Source organism: Podarcis muralis, chromosome 3 (assembly GCF_964188315.1).
Source record: "Podarcis muralis chromosome 3, rPodMur119.hap1.1, whole genome shotgun sequence".
NCBI classification, from domain to species: domain Eukaryota; kingdom Metazoa; phylum Chordata; class Lepidosauria; order Squamata; family Lacertidae; genus Podarcis; species Podarcis muralis.
The window spans coordinates 111,089,474-111,112,811 of NC_135657.1; the positions used below are offsets into that span (position 1 = coordinate 111,089,474).

A 23,338-nucleotide genomic window follows, 5' to 3' on the forward strand; every position below is an offset into this window, starting at 1 on the left:
TGGTGTACATAACTAACCTTTTTTGACACCTGGGAAATAAACGTGGTTATAAACATTTAAATATATATACATTTGTGTTGCCATCGTTGCTGGAGCAAACCGTTGCACAATTAAGCGTGGGAAAGCAGTAAAATGCTAAATTAGGGGAGTGTCAAAACCCATGGATACCAAAGGGTTGCCGCCTTTGGCCAGATAAAATAAGGCACGAGTCAGGGAGGAATGGGGAGCTGCCTAGAAATCGCTTTACCTGGTGCAGAGTGAAACGACTTCGAAGCAATCCATTCCGATGGGTCGTTTCCAATACTCACAGAGCAGACCCAATGCAATTTATGGGTTAGCAATGCACATTCATTTCAATGGCTCACATCCTCCTCGCCTGCTAAGATGCTGTCTGTCAGAAGAATGGTAAATGTAGAAACCCGGCCAAAGAAAGAAAGAGGTGGAAGTGATCCGTGCTTGGCACACATCGGTTACATGAATGCAATAGCACGCGTTCCCGTTTCCTAAAGGATGTTGCCATTTGTCAACATTCCTGAAGGTCCAAAAAAGCAATGATGGAGAGTAGGAATGAGGAGTTATGGACGATTAAGGGAAAAGGAGCAGGGAAGATTGATTGAGTGCTCCCTGATACTATTAATTCCCAGCTGCCCTGTCGTTTGAAAGCAAGTGTGTCTCTTATCTTTCATCAGCCTTTGTAAATTGTACCTAACCTTCTTTTAAAAACTCTTAAGTCATAGGGAAAAGAGAGATCAAATAGCTGCTTTCGCACACCTGCCCAAGGGCAGGAGAGTTTCTCCACTCTCCATGCATGGTGGTCCGAATCCTGATTAGAAGGGTAGCGAACCAGCAGCTGCTATTTACTTACTTGGATGCAGTGATTCCCCCCCTTTTTTCCAGGGGGTACTTGTTATGTACTGAATTTCCCACCCTGGGCCAGCAGGGGGATACTGTAAAGAGTTTTCACTCAGGTCCACATATGCAAATAAGGGATTGAAAGTGCCGTCCAGTGACTGGATAGTTACAGAAAATTGTTACAGTTGCATTGTACTGGAGCTCTATATAAGCAGGCTGGCTGAACCCTTCAGTTCAGTTCTGTTCTGGCCTGTGAATAAACAAGAGCTGTTTGAAGAATCGCTGTGTCGTCTGATATGTTCACCCACAACTTAACACTTTTGACCACCCTTTGTTCCAACTTACAGTGGTACCTCGGGTTACATATGCTTCAGGTTACATACGCTTCAGATTACAGACTCCGCTAACCCAGAAATAGTGCTTCAGGTTAAGAACTTTGCTTCAGGATGAGAACAGAAACCGGGCTCTGGCAGTGCGGCGGCAGCAGGAGGCCCCATTAGCTAAAGTGGTGCTTCAGGTTAAGAACAGTTTCAGGTTAAGTACGGACCTCCATAACGAATTAAGTACTTAACCTGAGGTACCATTGTATAGGAATTGTAAGTCGTGTTGTTTTTTTTAGCAAGTCATTCTTTCATTAGAACTTGTACATTTAATGTAAACCCCACTGCAAAAGAGAGTGTGCTGTAATGATGCAATTGATATAGCTTGTGATTTTATAAAATTAAATAAATTACTGTATTTATTTATTACTGTATAAATTACTGTAATTTATTAAATAAATAAGTTACTGTAACAACTTCATGGTGAGTACCGGCACCTGTTTTATTAAGGGGGAAAAAAGCACCGTTTTGGTAGCATTTATAAACCACGTGGCATTTTTACAATCCACTGCAAATTTACAGTGAAGAGAGAGAGAGAGAATATACACACAATGTTAAGCGGCCTGTTGAACTTCTCAGGCAGCCTTAGTGTGAAAAGCGTTGCACGTTGGAATCTTCTTTCCTCTCCCACCTCATAATTAGTGAGCTCCTCCTCCTCCTGTTGGCGTCTGTAGCGAAGCAGGAAATGGTATGATATTTGTGTGATTTGGGGTTCAAATAACCATGGGAGATACATAATTGCAAGGCGAGCCCATCTGGATCAGACCAAAGGCCTGTCTAGGCTAGCATCTCTTGCACCCACCATGACCAGGTACTTATGGGAAGAGGATAAGTAGAACATGAGGAAAACAACCCTTTCCTGATAGTGTTCCTTGGTGACTTATTCAGAAACACGCTGATTTTGATCCTGAAGCCATTAGACACTGAAGGCTATTGAATTTCCTCCATGAATTACTCCAATCCCCTTTTAAAGCTGACTAAGATGGTGGCCGACTGGGACACGGGTGGCGCTGTGGGTTAAACCACAGAGTCTAGGACTTGCCGATCAGAAGGTTGGCAGTTCGAATCCCCGCGACAGGGTAAGCTCCCGTTGCTCAGTCCCTGCTCCTGCCAACCTAGCAGTTCAAAAGCACGTCAAAGTGCAAGTAGATAAATCTGGCGGGAAGGTAAACGGCGTTTCCGTGCGCTGCTCTGGTTCGCCAGAAGCGGCTTAGTCCTGCTGGCCACATGACCCGGAAGCTGTACGCCGGCTCCCTCGGCCGATAAAGCGAGATGAGCGCCGCAACCCCAGAGTCGGCCAGAACTGGACCTAATGGTCAGGGGTCCCTTTACCTTTACTTAAGATGGCGGCCAGTTGTTACATCTTGCGGTAGCAAATCCTATCATTTAGCTATGTGCTGTGTGAAGGTGCCCTTTAAAGATTGCTTTAAAGCAGGGATGGGTAACCTCAGGCTTGGGGTCTGAATGCGACCCTCCAAGCCTCTCTCTCTGGCCCTAAGAACCTTCCTTTGGTCACACCATGATCCCCACCAGGTGACCTCTGCATCTTTCTTGAATGCTTTTGCCTTCTTTGAACATGTCCTCCGACGCATGATTTCTGCTTGCTTGGGTAGGGGGGGGGACGCGGGTGGCACTGTGGTCTAAACCACTGAGCCTCTTGGGCTTACTGATCAGAAGGTCAGTGGTTCAAATCTCCGCAATGGGGTGGGCTCCCATTGCTCTGTCCCAGCTCCTGCCAACCTAGCATTTTCAAAGCACACCAGTGCAAGTAGATAAATCGGTACAGCTGTGGCGGGAAGGTAAACAGCGTTTCCGTGCGCTCTGGTTTCCATCACGGTGTCCTGTTGCGCCAGAAGCGGTTTAGTCCTGCTGGCCACATGACCTGGAAAGCTTTCTGTGAACAAACTCCGGTTCCCTCGGCCTGAGAGCAAGATGAGCGCCACAACCCCACAGTCGCCTTTGACTGGACTTAACTGTCCAGGGCTCCTTTACCTTTACCTTTTAGAAACAAGCTTAATGCACAAAGGTAAAATTAAGATCCGTTACCCCACCCACTTTTGCCACCAATGGCATGTGCCCCTCAGAAGATTGCCTAGAAGGGAAAGTGCCCCTCAGGATCAAAAGGATTTCCTATGCCCGCTTTGAAGTTAGGTATAGCTCAACATCAAAAATCGAAGATCATGGCCACTGGTCCCATCACCTCCTGGCAAATAGAAGGGGAAGAAATGGAGGCAGTGAGAGATTTTACTTTCTTGGGCTCCATGATCACTGCAGATGGTGACAGCAGCCACGAAATTAAAAGACGTCTGCTTCTTGGGAGAAAAGCAATGACAAACCTAGACAGCATCTTAAAAAGCAGAGACATCACCTTGCCAACAAAGGTCCGTATAGTTAAAGCTATGTTTTTCCCAGTAGTGATGTATGGAAGTGAGAGCTGGACCATAAAGAAGGCTGATCGCTGAAGAATTGATGCTTTTGAATTATGGTGCTGGAGGAGACTCTTGAGAGTCCCATGGACTGCAAGAAGATCAAACCTATCCATTCTTAAGGAAATCAGCCCTGAGTGCTCACTGGAAGGACAGATCCTGAAGCTGAGGCTCCAGTGCTTTGGCCACCTCATGAGAAGAGAAGATTCCCTGGAAAAGACCCTGATGTTGGAAAAGATTGAGGGCACAAGGAGAAGGGGGCGACAGAGGACGAGGTGGTTGGACTGTGCAGGAGACAGTGGAAGAAAGGAGGGCCTGGCGTGCTCTGGTCCATGGGGTCTCAAAGAGTCGGACACGACTAAACGACTAAACAACAACAACATGCTTATTTTGAAGTTAGGTACATAATGGCGGACCATGTTTGTTTCAGCCCTTTGGCTGATGCTGTTGTTTAAATCACGACGAAGCAGTAGTCTCCATGTTATGCTGTCAAAACATAGGCATCCAGCTGGACGAAATGAGGTTATGCTGAGATTTACATAAAGATATTTTCCTCCACTGTCGGAGGCTTGGAGAAATGTAAAACACTTTTGGGTTCCTTTTCAAGGGGTAGGAAGTGGGCAAGACATGTGCTCATTTTCAAGCAAAGCAAGGACGAAAGGAGATGCTCAGAAATTAAAGAAGCAGACCGAGGAGACGCAATGCATGCTATGAATTACATCTGGAAGAAAGGGGGGGGGGACCAACAACTGCTGTTAAATAATTTGCCATGAATATGTTTAGTTAAAATATAAGGCTTTGTCTGTTTTAATGAAAATTCAGGGACCATTCCCAACTGAGCCGCCAAGGCGATAGAATGCAGTATTTCTTACTGGCAAGAGCCCATAAAACATTCATGCTTATGTAACAGTATTAGGGTTCTTATTCTTTGCAAAGTGAAGTTGCTATTTATTTAGTTTGATTTATGAAATGTGCCGAAGCAACACTTTAGTGATATACACACACACACATATATATATATTACACGTTTAACTAAAATTACAGATGGGACTTGTCTCTGGGCATCCAGATTGCCACTATTTTGAGGTAGGATTCAAGCAAACACCATTCAACTCAGGATCTGCAATCAAAGCTCATTTGGTGCTCTTGTGCCACCACCCAAAGATCAGACGTTTTGCAGCAAGGAAACTAATGGGGAAACACTATGGACAGTATAGAATAGGCCCTGGACTGGATCTAGACACATAAAAAAAAACATTTCAGGAAAACGCATTGTAAGCCTCAAAATGGGGAATCACGTTGCCGAAAGACGGAGCTCTACACCACCATCTGGTGTCACGATGTTATAACGCATTTAAAACATTTTAAATTTTTTTTACTAATGTAGCTGAGTCCTTGCTTTGATGCAATGTTGCCTAGCATCTCCACAAACAAATCAAAGTCAGTGCTCACTGACTAATCAACAGCACTTAATCCTCAGCAAGCAGACTGTCTGGAAGCGTGTTAATAATAATAATAATAATAATAATAATAATAATAATAATAATAATAATAATAATAATTTATTATTTATACCCCGCCCATCTGGCTGAGTTTCCCCAGCCACTCTCGGCGGCTTCCAATCAAGTGTTAAAAACAATACAGTGTTAAATATTAAAAACTTCCCTGAACAGGGCTGCCTTCAGATGTCTTTTAAAGATAGGATAGCTGCTTATTTCCTTCACATCTGAGGGAGGGTGTTCCACAGGGCGGGCGCCACTACCGAGAAGGCCCTCTGTCTGGTTCCCTGTAACCTCACTTCTCGCAATGAGGGAACTGCCAGAAGGCCCTCAGCGCTGGATCTCAGTGTCCGGGCAGAACGATGGGGGTGGAGATGCTCCTTCAGGTATACAGGACCGAGGCCGTTTAGGGCTTTCAAGGTCAGCACCAACACTTTGAATTGTGCTCGGAAACGTACTGGGAGCCAATGCAGATCTCTCAGAACCGGTGTTATGGTAACACAATCTCGTTGGCCATCAAACAAAGTCAGCTGGCCAAAGTCTTGTGATGATGAGAGCAGCCTGATGCCAATTCATCCTGAAGCCCGGCAAACATGCAGACCTCAGTCCGGTGTTAACCATTCACAAGCACATAACACAATAATTTTATTTATTTCAGACATTTATAGACCACACAATTGCTTAATTGCTTGCATTACTAAGCAGTGTGCATAAAAAACAGTAACAGAAAATGGGATGATAAAACCAGGAAAAAATATCATTAAACCGAGCACTACGTTAAAATGCCTGCTGGAACTACGTTAATATTCCTGCCTTGCAGGGGGCTGGACTAGATGACCCCCAAGGTCCCTTCCAACTATGATTCTATGAACAGGAAAGTCGTAATCATGGACTTGACTACCCTCAAGTCTGGATGCGTCAGCAAGGAGGGTGCCTGTTTAATCTCCGCTGGGAGGCAGTTCCACAGGGTTGGCCCACTGAATGTATCAGAAATAATAATAATAATGTTATTGTTTGTACCCTACCCATCAGGCTGGGTTGCCCCAGTCACTTTGGGCAGCTTCCAACAAATATAAAAACCTAATAAAAAGTCAAACATTAAAAACTTGCTGATACAGGACTGCCTCCAGATGTCTTCTGAAAGTTGTAGTTCTTTATCTCCTTGACATCTGACGGGAGGACGTTCCACAGGAAGGGCGCCGCCACTGAGAAGGCCCTTCCTGGTTCCCTGTGTATTGATGACACTTTGCTACAGAACGACTGCTTCTAATATATAGATGTTAAGCAGAGTTGGTGACAGGACGGCGCCTTTGCAGGGCCCCAAAGCACAAGGACCACAGGACCAGGACACAAACCCCCAATGCTATTCTCTGGACACAGGGAGGAAGGGAAGGATAAAACAGTTCCCACCGCTAACTGAGAGCTGGTCCAGGAGGATATCATGGTCAAAGTACTTGAATACAGAGCTGCAGTAAGTTTTGGATGTAGAGGCATTCCTAAATTCTTAAATAAGTAAAGAAATCGATAATTGTTATGTACTGAGTTGAATAGGATCCAAAATGCAGCAGACTGATTGGTCCTAGAACAATAGGATCCAGAATGCAGCAGTCTGATTGGTCCACAGGAGCCACCCAATCCAGCTCCAGGTGAACGTGAATCCGCAACCTGATTGGGCTACAGGAGAATCCCAGAATTAGCCAATCATGTGGGGCCCATTGTGTAAGTAATGTATATAAAGCAGACATTTCGGGGGAACTTCCATTCCTCACTACTATGAGCTGAATAAAGAGCATGAAATCCACACTCGACTCTGAGTATATTTCAATAATAAAACTAGTAAGCCTCTTTGAGTATACAGTCATACCTTGGATCCCAAACACCTTGGTACCCGGACGTTTTGGCTCCCGAACGCCACAAACCCGGAAGTGAGGGTTCCAGTTTGCAAATGTTCTTTGGAACCTGAACATCCGATGGGGCTTCCACGGCTTCTGATTGGCTGCAAGAGCTTCCCACAGCCAATTAGAAGCTGCACCTTGGTTTCTGAACGTTTTAAAAGTCGAATGGACAGATTCCGTTCGACTTCCAAGCTACAACTGTAGGCAAGGTTTCTTTTAAAAGAAAATAATATTGTTGGTCTTTCAGCAGCACTGAGTCCGCGCAGCCAGCAGCCACTCACTTACAGGAAGCCCTCCCAAACTGCTCAAGATGCCAAATATATCACTTGTAGTTCTGTGGATCCTTTTAATAATAAACAATGCTAGATGAAACAGCAAGAAAGGTGTGGGGAGTAGAGGATTAAGTTGCCCTCCCTCTGCTATTTGCATCTGGAGGGAAGTCAAACCAGGTAGGGTTGCCCTCTTGTTGTTGTTGTTTAGTCGTTTAGTCGTGTCCGACTCTTCGTGACCCCATGGACCAGAGCACGCCAGGCACTCCTGTCTTCCACTGCCTCCCGCAGTTTGGTCAAACTCATGCTGGTATGCAATATTTTTCTTTACAGCATTGGACTTTCCTTTTGCTTCCAGGCATATCCGCAACTGAGCGACCTTTCGGCTTTGGCCCAGCCGCTTCATCAGCTCTGAATCTACTTGTACTTGTCCTCTGCTCTTCCTCAGTAGCATGTGGGACGCCTTCCGACCTGAGGGGCTCATTTTCCAGCGTCATAACTTTTGTATGCCTGTTGTCTTTGTCCATGGAGTTTTCTTGGCAGGGATACTGGAGTGGCTTGCCGGTTCCTGCTCCAGGTGGATCACGTTTGGTCAAAACTCTCCACTATAACCTGTCCATCTTGGGTGGCCCTGCATGGCATAGCTCATAGCTTCTCTGAGTTATTCAAGCCCCTTCGCCACGGCAAGGCAGTGATCCATGAAGGGGGGGGGGGTTGACCTCTAGTGCCACTAAATTTAAGCCCTCAAGTATGTTCAAGTCTCCATCTCTTTCTCTTTCTGATCAGGCTTCCTGAAAATCGTGCCAGCTCCCCAGCGGGCAGGAGAAATTGCATCCCTGAAGGAGAATGCTACAATAGCTATGGTTTCCCAATCACACCACCAGATGTCACTAAAACCTTTTGGAAGGTGGGTTATGAATGAAAAGCTGCAAGCCTCTTTGGCTCCTCAGGGTTGACCATACGCAAAGAGCAGGGTTAAAACAGGCGACCTCTGCCGACACCCTCTGCCTCACTTGGCAAAAGGTGCAGTTGAAGAGGGTGGTGCAAGGTGCTTTTGTGACCAGCAGGGAAATGATTCCTTGCACACCCTCCACAGCATTTCCTTGATCGGTTTTCTGTACCTTTCACAGCTGGGCGACAGGCAGCTCCAAGCCTGGGGAGGCTGCACCTGTTGATTTCGTGTCTGCAGCGATGCAGCTACAAGGCCCTGCCATAAAACGTGAGCCACTGATTATTGATGGAAGGCAAGGGGGAGAAGCTTCAGGAACGCGTGGAAGAAGGCAGAAGGCTGGCAGGACCCAAAAAGTTGGGAAACTACTTTAAAAATAATAATATTCAAAATTATAACAAGACATATTATCCAAAAACATATCATCCTTGTTCCCCCCCCCCTAATTTTTCCTCCCCCCCCCATCCTCTCACACACACACCCGACTTCCCTCAGTTCCAGTCTTTGGTTTCTCTGAGACTGCTGTTTTCTGCATGTTACAAAGTTGTATAGATCCTCAAACTATTTAGCAGATTATTATCAATAAAAAGTTTGTGAATGTTTATTCAAAACCTGCCAAGGAGTCCAGTTCGCTTTGTTGCGTCTTCAGATACTTTGTAAAGGGTTCCCATTCATCCTTAAAGTCAGTTATCCTTGTCCCGTAGCTTATATGTCAGTTTTGCCAGTTCTGCATAGTCCATCAATTTTTCTTGCCATGGTTCTTTAGTTGGGGTTTCTTCAGTCTTCCATCCTTGTGCTACCAGAACTCTCGCGGCCGTTGTTTTTCTTCATGTTGGGAAACTACTGACCATTTAAACAATACATGCAGACTCTTCCAGTTGTGGTCTTTTCCTTTCCTGTGGGGACACAGAGACCCTCAAATGCAGGAGCTGTTGTGTGCCTTAGAGGCAGCCCGGCAGATGATTGGTAGCAGAACGGAAACAGTGCTGATTGTGATGAACACAGGATATGATGGAGTTGGCTGACTCCATACCTTCTTAGCTAGGCATGAGCCTTGTCAGCTCCTGTGCTCAGCCTGGAGTCTGGATACCTGAGCCTGGAACAGTGATTGAAGGCCAAGATAGAAGAGCCTGGGCCGAGCTCTGCCTCCCTTTCACCTGCCACCCTAGCCAGGTGTGTGCTGACTTACCAACTCCAAGCCTTCCCCGACGGCCAAATGGCTTGGGGAGAAGAGGAGTGTGACCAGTGTGTGTGAGAGAGAGAGAGACTGAGAGAGGGAAGGAGAGACATGTGCACAGGCTGATTAAGTATCTGGCACGTGGGTGTGCACGAATGAGGCAGGAAAGGGAAGGTTGGGTGTGGGTAGGAATGAGACAGAAAGAGGAAAGGTGAGGTGTACAAGGGTGACAGAGGACATATTTTGCGTGGAGAGGGTCAATAGTTCACTATCCGGTTTTTGCAGCTAATGGGGTCCCAAAGAGCTTCTGCCAGTATGGAAAACAATGAGCTGGATGGGGCAATGGTCTGGCTTCTTATATGGCAGCTTCCTGTGTTGTAAGGTGGGGAATGTATGGAGGGGTGAGAAAGAAGGAGAGAGAGGGAGAAAATACGCGGTGTGCAATAGGTGGGTGCATGGAAGAAGAAGAAGAAGAAGAAGAAGAAGAAGAGGAGGAGGAGGAGGAGGAGTTTGGATTTGATATCCCGCCTTTCACTCCCTTTAAGGAGTCTCAAAGCGGCTAACATTCTCCTTTCCCTTCCTCCCCCACAACAAACACTCTGTGAGGTGAGTGAGGCTGAGAGACTTCAAAGAAGTGTGACTGGCCCAAGGTCACCCAGCAGCTGCATGTGGAGGAGCGGGGAAGCGAACCTGGTTCACCAGATTACGAGATTACCGCTCTTAACCACTACACCACACTGGCTCTCAGAGAGAAGATGGGGTGGATACAAGAAAGGGGAACATGTAGAGATGGTAGAGATGGCCCTCCTTGAGTGATCATGAGCTTTAAGTTATCTCTATGGCTTGGCTCATCTGCCTGTGGCTTGGCTCATCTGCTTTGCATGGAGTTCTTCGCCTGGAGTCACACTAACTGGCCTTCAGTCGAAGGGGCAAAGCCGTGATGAGGAGATAAAAGTTTGCTTGCCTTAAATTAGACCTAATAGAAACAAGATTACACAGCCAAAGGAAGCTCAGACGTCTCATTGAATTTGTATACATACTCAAGGTACATATGTTACGTAAGAGGCTAATTTATAATTATATTTTGGGAGTGATTCTTGTTCTTATGCATTGTTTTATACTGTCTGGCTGTTCCACCCCACGATCATATTGTAAACAGCTGTGTTTTATGTTATCAATCAAGCCCTGTTAGAAGTTCTTTCTTTTCGTTTTCCAGTGTAAGGTAAAGGTAAAGGGACCCCTGACCATTAGGTCCAGTCGTGGCCGACTTTGGGGTGCGGCGCTCATCTCGCTTTATGGCTGAGGCAGCTGGCGTACAGCTTCCGGGTCATGTGGCCAGCAGGACTAAGCCACTTCTGGCGAACCAGAGCAGCGCATGGAAATTCCGTTTACCTTCCCGCTGGAGGGGTACCTATTTATCTACTTGCACTTTGACGTGCTTTTGAACTGCTAGGTTGGCAGGAGTATTTTCCAATGTATTCCTTGTCAATAAAAAATTTGGTGCGCGAGCAAATTTTTATTCTGAAATTGTGGCTCAGGGAAAAAAGGTTGAGAATCATTGGGCTAGGCAAACTAAGGCCCGGGGCTGGATGCGGCCCAATCACTTTCTAAATCTGGCCGTGGACAGTCCGGGAATCAGCGTGTTTTTACATGGGTAGAATGTGTCCTTTTATTTAAAATGCATCTCTGGGTTATTTGTGGGGCATAGGAATTCGTTCATTCCCTCCCCCCAAAAAAATATAATCCGGCCCCCACAAGGTCTGAGGGACAGTGGGCCGGCCCCCTGCTGAAAAAGTTTGCTGACCCCTGAGCTAAGCCAACACAGATAACTGAGTATCATATGCTTGTTGGCACGTGGTCTGTCTGCATGCCTTAGTTTAGATCAGAGCTGGGGAACAAGCTTTTCAAGGCTACACAATGTTCTGCCTTTCAGGCTCTTGTCTCCCCTCCCTGTTGGTGATGCTGTTGTTTGTCATGAAGTCAAAGAGAAGGAAAGAGAATCTCCTGCCACTACTCCAGGCTTAATTTTCTCCACCTCTTTCTCCGGCCTTCAGCTCTGACCTGAACTAGCTTTTGTATGTCTAGGACATCTCATTTTTAACTGGGAAAACATTAAGAGGAAGGCCACCTCACTGGGCATGATTGTGGATGAACTTACATGTCCAAAGTTTTATTTTTTTGAGACTTCTAGGTTTGCAGCCAGGAAATTTTCCTCCTTGTAGTGAGCATCAGAATTTCCACAAGCAGGACCTGCCTCAGAATGCTGCTGGGTTTCCTAGAAGGTTTGGGAAATACAGTGGTGCCTCACAAGACGAAATTAATCCGTTCCGCGAGTCTCTTCGTCTTGTGGTTTTTTCGTCTTGTGAAGCAACCCTATTAGCGGCTTAGTGGCTTAGTGGCTTAGCGGCTTAGCGGCTATTAACGGCTTAGCGGTTTAGGAAAAAGGAAACAAACTCGCAAGAACTTGCAAGACGTTTCGTCTTGCGAAGCAAGCCCATAGGGAAATTCGTCTTGCGGAACGACTGAAAAAACGGAAAACCCTTTCGTCTAGCGAATTTTTCGTCTTGCGAGGCATTCGTCTTGCGGGGCACCACTGTACCATTCTGTTGGTAGAGAAACTCACGTCTAAATTAAGAGTGGCCCAAAGTTAAAAGAACATCCAATAAATTTGTCTAAGATTGGTATGATTTGATTACCTCTGTTAATAAAAAGGGCAACGACAAGAGAGCCACTAGCACAATATGCTCTCATCTAGAATTCTTGACTGTTTGCCAATCCAGACATTGAACAGATATGTATTACTGCTGGGCACACCTGAAAAAACCCCCACACAATTAGAATGGAAATTTATTTTGAAACACCCCCTCCAGCCAAAAATCCCTCTTTGCACCCTTTATGTATATGAAATTATTTGTCTGTTAGGTTTGGTTCTATGCATGTTAATATAAAATATTAACCACCCTTTGGAACTCCCTCCCAATGCATATCCACCTTCTCTGTTGTCTTTTCAGCACCTGCTAAGTGCTTCTTTCAACAAGCTTTCTAAAAACTTTATCCAGGAGGTATCTGTCTTGCAATTGAACAGATTTTATGTATGTCCTGCTGTTTAAAACTGTTTTTACATTTATGTTTACTTTAAATAGGGACGTGGGTGGCGCTGTGGGTTAAACCACAGAGCCTAGGACTTGCCGATCAGAAGGTCGCGGTTCGAATCCCCGCGACGGGGTGAGCTCCTGTTGCTCAGTCCCAGCTCCTGCCAACCTAGCAGTTCGAAAGCACGTCAAAGTGCAAGTAGATAAATAGGTACCACTCCGGCGGGAAGGTAAACAGCATTTCTGTGCGCTGCTCTGGTTTGCCAGAAGTGGCTTAGTCATGCTGGCCACATGACCCGGAAGCTGTACACTGGCTCCCTCAGCCAGTAAAGCGAGATGAGCGCCGTAACCCCAGAGTCGGTGACGACTGGACCTAATGGTCAGGGGTCCCTTTACCTTTACCTTACTTTAAACACACACACACAAATTAACTGTACTTATGTGTGCTTTTTATATATCACTTTGCCTCAGGTGAAGTGATTCACAAATGAAATAAATAAAAATTACTGGGAGCGGAGAAGTTTCATGTTGTTCCTCCACCTCACCCCGCACAGAGATGACATTCAGCATTCTGTGACAAATGAGCGTGCTCAGTCCTCTCATCAAGTTGTGTTTGAGTTGTTATGCCTTGCCTTAACCCACCCTTTGTACTTCTTCAATTTTTGAGCCCCCCCCCCCCCGAAGCACGATGATTTACTCCTTTGGTTTCTCTTGTTTGGGATGTGAGGGCAATCTGGCTGCGACATCTGTCACCCCATTGATCGCCAGGGTTGATTCGCCAGGGTTGATTCGGTGTCCCCCTCCTCCCTCACCGCTCCATGTGCGTCCCTCCCGAAGCTGCGCACTCAGTGGAAGAGGACGACCATCCCAGATAGAAGGAGTGTACCGTTCTTCAGTCAAGGGTATACGATAGCTGCACTCCCCTGCTAGAACCTCCAAACAAGCTCAAGGTTTCTCTTGTTTGGGGTCTGTAGCCATTATAACTCAACACCTGAGCTTGCTATTGGTATATATTAGGAATGGGGAATCTCTGGTTGTCTGCGTGCGGTTGGACTCCAACTCCTGTCAGCCTCTACCACCCCCATCAGGGATGATGGGATTTTGAGTCCAACAACATCCTTGATGATGGGATTTTGAGTCCAACAACATCCGAAAGGCTGCAGGTTGTTTTATGCATGATGCAGAACTTGGCATTGAAAAAAGGCTTCTAGGAAACATCATAAGTCTATTTTGGAAGGCAAAATAAAATAAACTCTTGGCATGGAAATGGAAGTTTTGGGTGAACAAAATTAAGCCTACGTGACTGGAAAGAATGGATGAAACTGGTTTTAGCTGCCCTTCACTCCACTCCAAAACATTTTTTTGGAGATGTTGCCTTTTTGCAGAAAGTACAACACAGCTCAGTTATGGTGTTTTCACTCAAGGAAGCTTCCTTCTGATCATTCTGTGATCAAGGGTGCTGTTGTTGTGTGGGTGTTTTGTGGTTTCCATGGTGTTTACTAGGTGATCTATTCAAGCTGTCACATAGTCTTCCCTCGGGGTGTGTGTCCCTGTATGTGGTGATCTGGCATATCTCCAGCTATAACAGACATAGCAATGTTATTGTGAAAAATGTCAAGCAGTGACTATGCATGTATAATCTGCTTACCTTGGATAGACGTGGGAAGGAGATAATACATTTGTTTTATGTTTGGCACAAGACATCTATATACTCCTTTTCCCAACATTAGTTCCAAGCAGGTAACTCTATCAGCGTATATTAACCATGGGTGGTAAATAGGACCTCAGATTACCCATTGCTGGGGAGGGTTGCTGCTTTCTGTGGGCTTCCTAAATGCACCAGACAACCTCAAAGTATACCATGTTGATGGTACAAAAAGCCACTGAAAGGTTCAAGAGAATCAACAGGGATGCATTCCTCTCAGGTTCTTTTGGGTCATTCAGGAGAACGTCCAAAGCCACCTCTGTCACAAACACAGGCTGGAAGTTGGGCTGAAATGGGCCAAATTAACCTGCGTTATCTAGAAATCTCTGGAGTTGCCTGAGCAGCACCTTCTTGCACTCCTTCCCCCAAAAAGGAACGTTTATGGTGAGGCAAAAGTAGGCAAAATAATCAGGAGCCCGTGGTTGGTTGCTAAATGAGTGGGCTCATGATATATGCCTTCAGGGCAGCCAAGGTCATCTCTTCTTTCATGGAGACATTATCTGTCTCTAAGCTTCAGTCCCAATGGTGACCATTTTCAGCATGGTGAAGTGAAGACCTTCCTCTTCCAGTAGGCTTGAATTGACAGACAGTTTCATGATTATCATAGTGGCCATTAAGTCCCCCTGAGGTACTCAACATTAAGTCTACCTCGACACTAGGTCTGAGACAACTTCCAGCAGCCCTGATAGGCACCATAACAACTATGTGGAGTAGGTCACTTTCAGGTAGTGAACAGAGGTAATAACCTGGCCAGGACCTCACTGTTAGTCCATGACGGACATCATTCTTGAACTCAGATTTCCCAAATTTGAGCCTGTCCGTGTCCTAGACTATATTGGTTCTTCGTTACTCATAGTGCTTCAAGTAATTTAGAGAACATTGTTGACAGAGTTTCTTGGGTAATAAAAGCCAAATTATGCTTAACTATTGCCAAATGTTTTCCCCACTATGATTCCCTTGGGTAAATGTTGTTGGGGGAACATTCTGGGAAATGAGTCAGATGATATGAAGTACTGTTAGGGTACATTCCTTTCCCAGTGATTTTGTGTTGACGTTGAACAGCATAGGAGGTCAAGAGACTGCAAAACCTCACAGCCCAAGTGCCAAGGGGCAGCATGAAACCAGTCAGATAGAGGAGGGCCAGAGACAACAGTGGGAAGAACATTGTATAGTAAGCTACATTGAGCCATGAAAAATCAGAGGTTCCTACACACAAACACCCTCTACTTCTCTATTCTTTATCTGAGCAAGCAAGAGGCAGTTGAAGGACACAAAAGCACTTGAGGAGAGTCCAGAACATGGCTGCTGGTGGGTGTAACCTGGGGAATAGAGCGTTGCTTAGGGAGAATCCCAGGAATTCAGATAGCTATGGAGGTCCATATTTGTCCCCCATGTTTTTGGTTCCCCACCCATGTGATCTAGGAACCAAATAATTGAAGAACAGTTTTCCCAAGTCCCATATTAGTCAACCAGTCCCCAAACCCTAGCATGCCTCTCCAATCCCTTGTTTACTGGGGTTGCATGGCGACAGCAGGGTCTGTTAAGGTGCTCATGGAGACACCACCCCATGAGGTTCCACCACCCGAGGCGACTGTTTCAGTCTACCGTCTGAATGGGCTGGTCCTGATGTGACTCACCTTGCAGGCGAATTTTCTTATAGGGCAATATGTAGTTGCTCAGCACTAGAAGGAAAAGCCAAGCACCTCACAGGGTCAACCTTTGTCTTGTATTTGAGGTGAGCATTACCAGCTGCCAAGTTTTGTATTTCTGAGCCAGGAAATACAAAATTCAGTGTCATTACATTGTAAACCCCTCTAATATAATCTTACCCATGTACTAACAACCTTACCATATGCTTGTGAAATGTGGACCACTTATAAACGCCATCTCCAACTCCTTGAAAGATTCCATCAATGGTGTCTCTGAAAAATTCTACACATCCCTTGGGAAGGCAGGTGAACTAATGCCAGTGAACTGGAAGAAGCAAAGATCACCAATGTCGAAGCAATGATTCTTCAACATCAACTTTGTTGGAGTGGTCATGTTGTTCGGATGCCTGATTATCGTCTTCCAAAGCAACTACTCTATTCCAAACTTAAAAATGGAAAGGGTAATACTGGTGGTCAACAAAAGAGGTTTAAAGACTCTCTCAAGGCAAATCTAAAAAAAATGTAGTATAAACACTGACAACTGGGAAACACTGGCCTCTAAGCACTCCAGTTGGAGAACAGCCTTTACCAAAGGTGCCATGGGCTTTGAAGACACTTGAACTCAGGACAAAAGGGAGAAATGTGCTAAGAGGAAGGCACGCTTGGCAAACCCTCACCATGATCAATTCCTGGCTGGAAACATATGTCCCCACTGTAGAAGGACGTGTGGATCCAGAATTGGCCTCCACAGTCACTTACGGACTCACTGTTAAAACCGTGTTTATGGAAATCAATCTTACTTGGCTATGATTAATCACCAAAGAAAAACCCATGGCATATGATACCACTAAGATAAGGCAAACACTGGTCCGATTTCACTTAAGGTTAATGCCTCACTCATATTTGTACATAGGAAGGCAATGCTACCTAAAGGAAGCAATGTGCTCTGCACACCCTATAAGTCATTAACCCTTGCTCAGCAAGGCTGACAATGCAAATACCATTATTGCGTTTTGACAAACGCAAGTATATCTAAGCTTTTTCCATTTCGAAGAAAAACTGATACGGATTGCATTTTCCCACTTAATTTATTCTCCTGAAACATCTGCTACATAGAAAAATTGCCATACGTAATCTTCGGAAGGATTTAAAGCACCCTGTAATTAAAGTTTTGCAATCTCATTAGTAATTCTTTCTAAAATTCTTTAACCTTCCTGCACACTCCCTTTAAGAAATTCTTGAAATCAAGAGAGACATGTTTTGTAAGAAACGGTACACCGTGCGTCTGCCAATGTTGCTTCACCCTATGAAATACTGGACTCTTATTACCGTCTTTGGTTGGGCTATTTTTAATTTTTTTTGTAACTGTCACACTTTGCTTATTTCTGTTTGCCGCTCTTGCTGTGGCTGCCCTGTTGAGTGAGAAGAACAATTGTCTACACACACACACACACACACACACACACACACCGTGCTCTGTAAAGTTTTACTGATTTGCTACAGATTACACACATTCTTGTCAAGTGCATTGACAGACTGCCTTTAGGAAACTTGTACTCTACCTTAGCAAAACATGCTGGTTGCAGATTTTTCCCATCAGCTTAGCCAGCTCTACAAAGTCCATCATTTTCATCTGCCACTCTTCTTTCGTTGGTACTTCTTGTTGTATCCATTTTGGGGCTAAAAGGGTTTTTGCCGTTGTTGTTGCATACACAAACAATCTTTTATCATTTCTTGGTATTTCTTCGCCTACTATACCCAGTAAGAAGGCTTCTGGCTTTTTTTTAAACAAAAGTGTTTTTAAACATTTTCTTTAACTCATTATATATTGTTTCCCAGAAAGCCTTTCAACTGGTTTTCTTAATGTAAAATTAATTTGGAAAACCCAACTGCATGCCAGCATGAATATTCCATACAGGTGTACAGAAAACTGGTAAAGTCAAGCCTTCGAGTCCTTGTTACTTAGGCCACCAGGTCATAAATAAATGAATAACCAGGGCTGCAGGTGGGGATAGAAAACAAGGTCTTTATTTCTTCCCTAGCAGGGAAGGGATTAAGCAACCTCTGCCATGCCCCCAGTGATTCCAGCTTCCCCCTGGGCACTTTTCCTTAAAATCCCCACTGAAAACAAGAATGGCACAACGGCGTGTAGTACATGGTCTGGCATGTCTGGCTTTTACTTGCAAAAAATAAAAATCACACTGACTCCTCTGAGGCCTTCAAAACATCCTGCAAGGTTTCAGAGAAGGCACCCCATATCTCACTTTGAATTTCAGCTGCAGATCATCCTCTGGCTTGAACTGGTTTTACGCTGGGATGCACTAACTATGCTCACAAGGGCAAACAATAGAAGAACCCAGAGAACTGATGGATGTTGGCAAGAGGCTGAGTTTCACTGCAGCCTGTAGCCGAAAGTGTGGGAGTAGCTTCTGTTCTAGGAGGAAAGTGCTCTTGCGGGACAAAGTGTAGTTAGAGAAAATAAACAGTGTGCTTCTAACTAATTGATCAACATGTTCTGAGCTGGCAGTTTTGCCCCCTGTTGTGATACGGGGGTGGGGACAGCTAGATGCTGTAATATTACAACAAGACTGTTACATTTGGAGTTCACATCCTCTCATTTTACCTGCAGAGAAATCCCCATCAACTTAAGACAGCTGTCTGGTCCTTATTTGAGCTACACATCCCACATACGGCCTTGTTGCATAATGTTACTATTTAGAATAACTAGAAGACTGTCCGTAGGGGTGGAGGAAGGGGGGTGGGGTGGGTGTGGGTCGCCCCAGGTGTCACCACTGAGGGGGTGACAAAATGCTGGGTGGCACTCACCACGGGGCCTGCAGTGTGCCCGAGCCACATATCTCTCCTGGGTGAGACATGGTGTAATGGTCCAGTTCACGGGCAATCGGTCCGGGCTGGGGACATTGGGACCGGGGGCAAGATGGCGGGATAGGAGCAGGAATGGGAGTCCAGAAGCAAGGAAGCCAAGAGTCCAAGGGTCAGAGAGCCAGGAGTCACGAAGTCAAGGGTCCGAGGATCAAGAAGTAAGGAGCCACGAAGTCAGGGGTCCGAGGATCAAGAAGCAAGGAGTCTCGAAGTCAGGGGTCCGAGGGTCAGGAAGCAAGGAGTCACGAAGTCAGGGGTCCGAGGATCAAGAAGCAAGGAGTCACGAAGTCAAGGGTCCGAGGATCAAGAAGCAGGGAGTCACAAAATCAGGGGTCCGAGGATCAAGAAGCAAGGAGTCTCGAAGTCAGGGGTCCGAGGGTCAGGAAGCAAGGAGTCACGAAGTCAGGTGTCCGAGGATCAAGAAGCAAGGAGTCACGAAGTCAGGGGTCCCAGGATCAAGAAGCAAGGAGCCACGAAGTCAGGTGTCCGAGGATCAAGAAGCAAGGAGCCACGAAGTCAGGGGTCCGAGGATCAAGAAGCAAGGAGCCACGAAGTCAGGGGTCCCAGGATCAAGAAGCAAGGAGTCACAAAGTCAGGGGTCCCAGGATCAAGAAGCAAGGAGCCACGAAGTCAGGTGTCCGAGGATCAAGAAGCAAGGAGCCACGAAGTCAGGGGTCCGAGGATCAAGAAGCAAGGAGTCACGAAGTCAGGAGTCTGAAGATCAAGAAGCAAGGAGTCACGAAGTCAGGGGTCTGAGGATCAAGAAGCAAGGCGTCACGAAGTCAGGGGTCTGAGGGTCAAGAAACAAGGAGTCATGAAGTCAGGGGTCCGAGGATCAAGAAGCAAGGAGCCAAGGGTCTGAGGATCAGGAAGTAAGGAGTCAAGAAGTCGAGGTTCAAGGATCAGGAAGCAAGAAACCAAACGCAGCAATGCAGGAAGTGTGTTGCTGTGGCAAAGAGCCAAAGGGAAATGCTGACCTTATATCCCTTCCTGGCTCTTGCCACCAGGTGCAGTGAGTTACCAATTGGCCTCACCTGTGCGGCTGCGCCTTGCCTCTTCAGAACAAACTTAGAAAGGCCCCAGTCATGCAAAGTCCTATTGGTCACAGGGCCTGGCTCCTGCACACACACTTGACACACGGTGGCTTGAGCGCACGCAGGCTTTGTGCTGCCCAAACGGTCCGCCCGCTGCCTCCGCCCCAGCTGTAGGGCGGCTGAGTGAGAGGAGGCAGGCAGACTCCGGAAGCCTCGTGGCTTGCCCCACCCCTGGGCACGCCACCCCAGGCGCCCAAGCAGCTTCCTCTGCCACTGACTGTACATTGCTTCTTACCAACAATTTCCGATTCGTAATTCACGGAATCCAGGGACCGCAGGTCTCAGTCGAGGTCCACTTGTTCCTGGATGAACATGTCTAGGAACTAGGATTTTCCTCAGGGACCCTTCTTTGTCCTTTGGCTGTTGAAGCTGAGGAAAGTGGTGTTCTGAAGCTGAGGAAAGTGGTGTCCTGAGACAGGGTCTTTTCATTGGTGGCACCCTGTCTTTGAAACGTCATCAGAGATCACCCTACCAATGTCTGTCTCCCTTAGCGTGGAGTTCCAGAGCTTGTGAGAAGGCCCCTGATCTCTGGAGTTCCCACCAAACATGTTGGCATTATAGGCGGAAGGGTCTCTCCCAAGGAACCTGGGTAGGTTTGTATGGGAGAACGCGGTCTTTTAAATAACATGGTCCTAAGGCATGTAGGACTTTGTAGGTCAAAACCAGCATATGATCAGTAAGAAACTGCCTATAAAGTTCACACACCCCAGTAGCTGAGCGAAGCCAGAGTTTCTTGTGTTAACCAGAATGTATGAAATGAACTATAAAAAATGTACACCTGCACAATGTCTGACAAATATCATCCAAGCATTAAATACGAACCCAATTGCTTGAGAAAGGTTTTTTAAAATACAGTAGTTTACTTTTAAGTTTACTTTAAAATACCAAACAGCATTTAGAAGATGACAAGATATGGTATGAGAGCATAGAAGACAGACAAAAAAAGCATAAAATTGGTTGTACTAATAAGCACATTTCAGAAGATTTCTAAGTAAGCTTTCTAAGCACCCCTTCCTTTAAAATGACTTACCCAAAGGATCTTTATGCATTTACCCCAAAGCAGGGAAGAAATGCCATGATTATGTTTTCTTTGAACTGACTCTTATATCCCCTCGGTACATTCTCTTAAACTCATACAGGTCAGCAGCAATCATCTTTTGGTTTTAAAAAGTCTTGGCTCATCACTCTTAAATAATGAACTGTCTAAAGTCCAGATTTATCATCTGCATGTTAGCATTTCTTAAACAATGAGTTTCAACGAAGATTCGAGACAAAATATTTGACTTAGGTCATGTCTAAGTTTCCTAGCTTTCGCCCCCGAGTCAATTGTTTTGAAGCTCCAAAAATATTTTCACTCCATGTTCATCTTGTTAGCAGGCAGCATGAACCAACCCTTCCCTTTTCAAAAGCTATGGACACAGCCTGAATTTGCTGGTGTGTGATTGAATCTGACCCCAAAACAGCAACAGACTAGAATCACCCTTGATTAGTTGTTTATTGAAGTAGATCTCCAGCTTCTCCTTCTCCATTGCAAGATCCTTAACTTTCTTGTGCCCCTCCCTGACATATTTTCAGTATGTACGGTGCAAGACTAGTAATATTTCAATTTTCCATGCAAATGGCAAAAGAACACCTTTTATTCTGTACTGAAGTTCTCACTGTGGGCCATCAGGGGGATACTGTAGATAGTTTTCACTCAGGTCCACATATGCAAATAAGGGATTGAAAGTGACGTTCAGTGACTGGATAGTTAAAGAAAATTGTTACAGTTGCACTATACTGGAGCTCTATATAAGCAGGCTGGCCGAACCCTTCAGTTCAGTTCTGTTCTGGCCTGTGAATAAACAAGAGCTGTTTGAAGAATCGCTGTGTCGTCTGATATGTTCACCCACAACGTAACACTTTTGACCACCCTTTGTTCCAACTTACAGTGGTACCTCGGGTTACATACGCTTCAGGTTACATACGCTTCAGATTACAGACTCCGCTAACCCAGAAATAGTGCTTCAGGTTAAGAACTTTGCTTCAGGATGAGAACAGAAACCGGGCTCCGGCAGTGCGGCAGCAGCAGGAGGCCCCATTAGTTAAAGTGGTGCTTCAGGTTAAGAACAGTTTCAGGTTAAGTACGGACCTCCAGAATGAATTAAGTACTTAACCTGAGGTACCATTGTATAGGAATTGTAAGTTGTGTTGTTGTTTTTAGCAAGTCATTCTTTCATTAGAAATTGTACATTTAATGTAAACCCCACTGCAAAAGAGAGTGTGCTGTAATGATGCAATTGATATAGGTTGTGATTTTATAAAATTAAATAAATTATTTTGAGAGGCAACTTATTAATTGATTAATTGATTGCACTTCCAGGTTCCGAAACAATAAAATTCAGCTTGTTGAAACCAGTTAAGTGAGGATGAATGCACAAAAAAGAAAGAATTAAAATCATTAATGAGGAGGCATAAATATTTATTTGGGACAAAAGACTGCATTTATATCTTTTTTCACTTATGTCCCTTATTCTCTGGGGCCTGCATCCTGGTGGGAACCATGTTGTTTTGATTAATCAGCCACATCTTTTATTACATCTCTACCAGTTTTTCATATATATATATATATGAGAGAAGGGCCATTTCCATGCCTCGGAACGTAACTTAAATGGAACTTACATCTGTGTGCATGCAGTAGGTACAGTTTGTGATGATCTAACTGTGGAAAAATGGACTCACTGAAAATGCTGGAACATAAATGATGGCATGGGTTGGGTTGGGACAACGGCTGAGGGGGACGGGCCATGCAAATCACATTACAGGTAAAGTCCTGGGAAAGTCCACGGAGGATTTACCTGCAGTTTGTGTCCGTGGGAGGAGAGGGGATTTCTACCTGCAGAGGTCAGCTGAGAAAACACGTTCGCTTGACTGAGTGAAAAATCACAGCCCAAGGAACAGACGCCCAGCATGATTGATCTCAGGCAGGATTATTAGTTGCAGCTGAATGAACGTTGACTCCCAACGGTGAGTCTCTCAGACTTTCATCGAGGGAACTCGGCTTGTGTAACACCTTGACAAGTGGATCGACTTATACAGCTTCTAACTTTCACTTATTTGCACGCACAGGCTTCAACTGTTAGTGTCTGCCACTTTGGTTTCGTGCCAACAAAACCGGGAGCCAGCACTGGTCATTTTGTGACAGATAATATACTAAATGTAAGTAAATGCTGACAATCCCTTTTCCTCCTCCTCGTCTTTTCTTTGGTAGTTTAATAGAGGCATACTGTTTTTGTGGGGTTGGGGTTGGGGCAGGGAGCGAGATATACCATGAAGGGCAGCTTAATGGCCATTTCTTGAACGGCCATCCATGGGCACAATGTTCTGAATTAAATTTTTATAGTGTGCCGTAGTTCCTCCTTCTTGTTAGCTGAATGGGAGGGGTGCAGCTGGGATCCTGGAAGGTACACAGAGCAGGGAAATCCAATG

General features: G+C 45.4%; 1 protein-coding gene across 2 annotated transcripts in view; it reads left to right on the forward strand.

Annotated features, from left to right (window-relative positions):
- Positions 1-11,385: 11,385 nt before the first annotated feature.
- The window catches only part of GABRP (gamma-aminobutyric acid type A receptor subunit pi), a 42,733-nt gene continuing 30,780 nt past the window's right edge, over positions 11,386-23,338 (forward strand). The window contains exons 1-2 of one of the 2 annotated variants that reach the window (XM_077926478.1): positions 11,386-11,522; positions 22,979-23,068. The gene's annotated coding sequence lies outside the window, so the exon portion shown is untranslated. Of the gene's footprint in view, positions 11,523-22,676; positions 22,877-22,978; positions 23,069-23,338 lie in introns of those variants that run through there. The other variant, XM_028722179.2, reaches the window with a different exon arrangement.